The following is a 6909-nucleotide window of genomic DNA, read 5'->3' as shown; positions in this document are numbered from 1 at the left end:
GCCTGTCTTACAACTGAGGTGTTCCTGAGCCTGTCACCTCCCTCAGTCTTTTAGTTCCAGGATATCCTCCCGTGTGTGTTGTGCGCTGTACCATTACACATAGCATAATAAGTGGAATCAATTTCAGGCAGGGGACTGCTTAAATAAAGCTGTTTCTTTGCTTTAAAAAAGCAGGATTTGCCATCTGAACTGAGAGTGGTGGCCTTAGCTGCCAGTATTTCATTACAAATATGTGTAACATTTGCATGTTTCATTGTGGTTATGTGTGACATTTTAATGCTTTTTATGTGACACTTTATAAAGGAATAGGACAAAACAGTTATCCCCCTGAAATAAGGTAAATATCTGCCATTACCGTATTTATACAATATACTGCTTTAGAAGTGGCCTTTGAAACAGCCTGAAGTGCAAAGTGATATTAGCTAAAAAGACATGGCCAACTCAAGAGCCAGTCACCCAGAACCTGGAACCACTTGCTAGCTATGATAAGGACTTGCCACCTCCACGTCACCCCACACACACACACACCAACCACGCACTAGTCATGCACATACACACTAACATACATGTGCACACAGAATTCCAAACTCTGGAATTTGTTCTGATTAGTTTTGTGTGTTTTTTGTTAAGCAAAGGAGCTGCCAACATTAATTTGATTTCAGCATAAATACCATGTAGTAACACAAATTGAGTGAACCAAAACTACGAGTCCCAGAATGCATTATGTTGCTAAATAACTGCCTCATCTTAAGTTATGCAGTTTATAATGACACCATTGGGGAATTTATTATTAACAACACTCATTCCCTTCAGCTTTAAGGGATGAAAGGCAGAGTTGGCCACCATGATATTTTAGCTTTTGATTTTCGGATTATGGACTGCTCTTGACAGTATGGCTTCAAACTGTTGAACTAATTTATCATAAATTAATATGATGACATTTAATGTCAAACAGACTGCTACATATATGGCAACAGATCCAATGCGGGTGGGAGATTCAATCCTCTTTCAATTTCAGTCAGTCGAGAAAATAAATCCTCTTGATTCTCGTGGACTGTCTCCCTCTTTCCTGTTTTGAAATGTTGGCGTGGATGCTACTATCACACAAAATCTGCAGGTTCAGCTGTAGACACTATTTCGTCTGTGGCTCTGCAGAAACAAAGTAGCACCTGGTGCTCGCTTGAGGTTCGACAAGTCGTGTCCTAGGGTGAATTTCACAGAGAGGGCATGGGGGTACTACCGGACATTCTAACTGGCCTTTCCCAGCAAGTCTACATTTCCCAGTCCCTCCTCCCTCGAAAGGCAGACAACATAGTATTGTGCAAAGATCCTTCTCCTGGAAGCCTGTTACCTACGTGGTCAAGTTTTGAGTGATCATCCTGTGTAAAGGGCACAGGGAAGGCTAGTCATCACTGTGCAGGGGAGAGGCGGGCTACTTATATGCAGCGATCCATTTTATAAGCTTGCCAGTATTCATACCTTATGAGGATAGAGTGGCATAGCATATAATGTATTAGATTATATGAAGATATGTTGTACTTAGAAGGGCTGGGTGCCATTGATGCAAATGCAATGTTCACAAGGACATATCAGAGAGGCACCCCCTCTGCCCAGAGGACATTTGAGAGCACGTGCCTGTGCTACAGTTCTACTCTGTTTTACGGGCCTGATTTAGAGTTTTGAGATAGGATTACTCTGCCATAAATGTGACGGATATTTAGTCCTCCGTATTACAAGTCCATTATATCCAGTGGCACTTGCAGTATGGCTGATGGGATATCCCTCACATTTGTGACAGAGTAACCTGTCCGACAAACTCTAAATCAGACCTAAAATGTCCATGTTGTTCTTAAGGGCAGCAAGGCCCTATGTGAGCAATACACTCCAGGTTTAAATTTCACATGTTGTAATTCATCTTGCATTTCTTCAGAGTATTTGCTTTTTCCAGGTGCTATGTGTTTTTCTCATGGAAGTTATGACTCTTCTATAGTGCATACTATTAGGGTTGGACTGGGACAGAAAATGGGCCTGGGCACCAAATAAAAGTGGCCCCAATCAGTGAATCAGATAGCTAAACAAGTGACCAATGTTCAGCAAAATGGGACAGTTTTGAACATGTAAAGGCACCCTATACGAGTGTTTTGCAATGTATGAAAGACTGCATTAATTTGAGCATGCTTCGGGAAGTGGTTGTGATAATATCAGGGAAACCAGCAGCATAATCTGCCCTACAGACCATAAAACAGGCCCACAAACAGCCCAAAAAAAAGGTCACATATGGACCTGTCAGACCCATTAGGCACTGCCTGATTATGATGTAGATCAGTCCGAATCTGCATACTCTGAAGCGAATTGCCTCGTAGTGTCTGGGTGACTTCAAGTTGTCAGGTCTACTCTGCGCCTTTCCCCTAATGCCTCCATTCCACGACCCGCACCCCCACCTGAAAGACTTCCCAACATATCCATTTCTGGCTGTCCCTGTAAGAACCAAAATATGGCTCTCTATCTGGCATTCTCTGTCTGGAGTTGCCTTACAACAGCCAGGCTGTAAGACACTGGGTTTTCTGCCCAACATATTATTTTTACAGGGCCTATGCTTCTATCGTCCATGATGTACAATAAAGCTTTATAGATTGTTTTCTAATTTCACTTGAACATGCTGAGATAATTTGAGATATGAATATTTGTAAACAGATAGAGTGATGTGAAACTGAGCACAGAAATATAAAGTTGTATAAGGGTGCATACATTCAGCAACATTTAGTGTAAAAGTTGGATGACAATAATAAGAACACAATCAAATAATCCCTTTTATGTGCCACACACCAACCCGGTTTATGACTTTGATACCAGCCCGGCTAGCTCAGTCGGTAGAGCATGAGACTCTTAATCTCAGGGTCGTGGGTTCGAGCCCCACGTTGGGCGAGGGATCATTTTTTTTTTTTTAGCAGCCATAAAAAATATAAGCTCCTGAACTTGAATTTTATAACTATAAAGTCCCTCATATCCACAGTTCTCCTGGAGCAGATATCCAAGGAGATGAGATATTTGCGCGCCCTCGCTCCTTAACGCCATCTTCTCAGTGGAACCCACCAATCAGAGCCTCAGGCTTAGTTCCTCCTCCTGCGATGTTGGTCTCTGAATAATGGATGTTATTGGGAGTTGGGATGAGTTTCCAGGAAGTAGTCTATTGTCTTTCTTCGTCCTGATATCGAATCCCACAGTTCAATTGTACGATAAGTAAACTGGAGATACTGATAAGAGAAAAATAAAAATGTGACCCCAAAAAAGTTGAATGTGTCAGAAGTGGGATTTGAACCCACGCCTCCAATCGGAGACCAGAACACCCAAGCTGGTGGGAAGAGACAGCTCTTGAGTCTGGCGCCTTAGACCGCTCGGCCATCCTGACAACTGATGTCTAAAGATTGGGTTCCCACTAAGTGCCTGTGATTCTGGTGGAAATTGTCTACGGTTGAAGTCTCCTAATTCAGTTGCTAAAACTAAATATATTCACATAATCTTACATGTCATTCCCTCAGCTCCTCGCGGAGATGGGATGCTAAAATGTACTCATCGATATCCGCGCTTTGTATTTCTCTAAATCACTCACAACTAAACTAATTGGTCCTTATTTAGACTCCAAAGGGAAATAAACGCCCGGTTTAAAATTATTGGACCGGGACAATGTGACAACCGATTTACAAACTGATCGGCCGTAGCAGAAGTACGAAAAGAAGAAATTATGTTTAGCAACATCAAAGAGAAGCAATCCTTAAAAAAATATATATATATGCCACATAACGAACACGCCGCTCTTGTAGTTTTTGAAACGGTAGCTATAAAGAGCAGGTGGGGTTTGTCCCATTCCAACATGGCCAATATCACACTGGGAGTTGTGGCAAATGATTACAGCTAGACGTGACAACCCGCTCGAAGATGGCCGGTAGCTCCTCGACTGCTATATGCCGACGCAGAAGAAAGTTTGTGAGACACGGTTACATTGAGAGCGCTTCCGGAGTAGAACAGGAGAGGCACAGACAGTCTGAGTGACTGGCTAGAGAAAAGGTACGCGACATCAAGAAAGGACGAGAGATCACGGCAAGGCGAATGAGTTGGCCATTTTAGTAATGGTAAACATTCGCTGAATCCCAACCGCAGACTTGCGAGATAAGGCGGAAAAAAATGTTTTGATTATTTAATTCATAGCCTATTTTCTGCATCTGAGAATATCATTTTGGAACGCATTTTAGTCATAAAACAAAACTTTACAATGCACACACTGTCTATAATATGAGAAATCGTTAGGCTGTCCATTGTCCCCGGATTCTGCCCAGACTACAGTTACTAAATACTAACACGCTACTGCACTCTGGTTTGCTCACTAAACCGAACGGCGTCTCTCTCCTTTCACACATGGTTGCTCGTTCCGCTCCAGCGCACACTCCTGCCCGCCCATAACAGTTGTACAGTGTCCTGAACCCACCTTTGGTGGTGTTGCCCCGGTGCTAGCTGTGCACCATCTCGTCATCGCAGGAAAAGTGTCTTTGGTGGCACCCACTCGGGCGAGAGCCCAAGGAGCCCCGTGCCGCTGAGAGTGTACTTTCTGTGTGGACTTGTGTCCCCCCCCCCCGGTGCCCTACAAAACCCCCCTGGTCGGCCCTCCGAAGACGCGGGTACTTACCTGCTGGCAGACTGGAACCGGGGCACCCCCTTCTCCATTGAAGCCTATGCATTTTGGGCACCACTTTGACCTCTGCACCTGACCGGCCCTGAGCTGCTGGTGTGGTAACTTTGGGGTTGCACTGAACCCCCAACGGTGGGCTACCTTGGACCCAAACTTGAACCCCGTAGGTGGTTTACTTACCTGCAAAAACTAACAAACTCTTACTCCCCCAGGAACTGTTGAAAATTGCACTGTCTAGTTTTAAAAGAGCTATATGTGATTTATGTGAAAACTGTATATGCTATTTTGCTAATTCCAAGTTCCTAAAGTACCTACCTGCAATACCTTTCATTTGAAGTATTACATGTAAATCTCGAACCTGTGGTTCTTAAAATAAACTAAGAAAATATATTTTTCTATACAAAAACCTATTGGCCTGGAATTGTCTTTGCGTGTGGGTTCCTCATTTATTGCCTGTGTGTGTACAACAAATGATTAACACTACTCCTTTGATAAGCCTACTGCTCGACCACACTACCACAAAATAGAGCATTAGAATTATCTCTTTTTGCCACTATCTTACCTCTAAGGGGAACCCTTGGACTCTGTGCATACTATTCCTTACTTTGAAATAGTGCATACAGAGCCAACTTCCTACAATGAGTGATCCTTAAAATGTTGTCTTCATGTGGTGCAGAAAACATGGTTCTGAAGCAGGCACTTTAAAGGTGAATATCTGCATTGTGGGCTTGATAAGATCAGATCTTACATTCCACGCTTTGAAGTGAGGAAAACTAAACGTGGAAGAGGGAAGGGAAACCTGCACTGTCTGCACACCATGAATCCATCCTAGGAAATAATTCAGATAAAGTATCAGTGGGAATCAAAAGTATAAGCACTGCTCACGACTGTTGTGTTCTCTCAGATACTTAGAAGTTCTAATACACATTGAACCTATCTGGCGTTCTCCTCACATTTATGCTAATGCTTTGATGCTCTTTGTGAGCCGGAATGCGCTCTATAAATTTAACATACATTATTTACAATGCAATTTCGCAGGCAGGTGTTGATGTAATCAAAATAAATTAGCAGTAAGATGGAGCAGGGTGTCCACAAAAGCACACACAGGGCAGGGAGGAATCAGAAGCATACAAGGAAGACATCTGGAAAACTCATGTGCTATAATGGCGTGGTTTACAAATGAAAAAAGTTCCTGAGAAGCAGACACCTGTGGACGCATAGAAGGAGCCAGTCAGGGAGTTGGTAAAGCGGCTATGCTCCACGGGATGGACAAAGACATGGTGAGTAGGCTAAAACAAATAAAGGCAGCAAACAGAAAGCAAGCATGAGTGACAAAACACATGACCAATGGTAAGTGATGGGTGGAGTGCATTCCTATGTAAGCTTTCAGTGTGTCCACAAATTGTATTTGCAACCAGACAGCTGTGCTGTCTGGTAGGCTTTAACCTAATCACTGGGAAGAATTAATTTTCCTCAGTGATTTACATTTTAAGACCTAAATTATAGTTGTATTGCAATATTTATATAGCACTTAGTACCCCTTTGTGGGACGCAGAAGCACTTGCTTACTTTGATTGTAGACAGCATGCCTGTCTTACAACTGTGGTGTTCCTGAGCCTGTCACCTCCCTCAGTCTTTTAGTTCCAGGATATCCTCCCTTGTGTGTTGTGCGCTGTACCATTACACATAGCATAATAAGTGGAATCAATTTCAGGCAGGGGACTGCTTAAATAAAGCTGTTTCTTTGCTTTAAAAAAGCAGGATTTGCCATCTGAACTGAGAGTGGTGGCCTTAGCTGCCAGTATTTCATTACAAATATGTGTAACATTTGCATGTTTCATTGTGGTTATGTGTGACATTTTAATGCTTTTTATGTGACACTTTATAAAGGAATAGGACAAAACAGTTATCCCCCTGAAATAAGGTAAATATCTGCCATTACCGTATTTATACAATATACTGCTTTAGAAGTGGTCTTTGAAACAGCCTGAAGTGCAAAGTGATATTAGCTAAAAAGACATGGCCAACTCAAGAGCCAGTCACCCAGAACCTGGAACCACTTGCTAGCTATGATAAGGACTTGCCACCTCCACGTCACCCCACACACACACACACCAACCACGCACTAGTCATGCACATACACACTAACATACATGTGCACACAGAATTCCAAACTCTGGAATTTGTTCTGATTAGTTTTGTGTGTTTTTTGTTAAGCAAAGGAG

At 42.8% G+C, this 6909-nt stretch overlaps 2 non-coding genes across 2 annotated transcripts; one reads left to right on the top strand and one right to left on the bottom strand.

Moving 5' to 3' along the window:
- Window positions 1-2852: 2852 nt before the first annotated feature.
- On the top strand, window positions 2853-2925 carry TRNAK-CUU (transfer RNA lysine (anticodon CUU)). The gene has a single exon. It is a non-coding gene; the product is annotated as a tRNA-Lys (tRNA).
- A 373-nt stretch (window positions 2926-3298) lies between these two features.
- Window positions 3299-3409, bottom strand: TRNAL-CAA (transfer RNA leucine (anticodon CAA)). The gene is made up of 2 exons: window positions 3372-3409; window positions 3299-3344 (listed from the first exon to the last, which is right to left on the bottom strand). It is a non-coding gene; the product is annotated as a tRNA-Leu (tRNA).
- Window positions 3410-6909: the final 3500 nt, after the last annotated feature.

This window comes from Pleurodeles waltl, chromosome 6 (assembly GCF_031143425.1).
Source record: "Pleurodeles waltl isolate 20211129_DDA chromosome 6, aPleWal1.hap1.20221129, whole genome shotgun sequence".
NCBI classification, from domain to species: domain Eukaryota; kingdom Metazoa; phylum Chordata; class Amphibia; order Caudata; family Salamandridae; genus Pleurodeles; species Pleurodeles waltl.
Note: the sequence above shows the minus strand (reverse complement) of the source record. Positions and strands in the feature narration are given on the sequence as shown.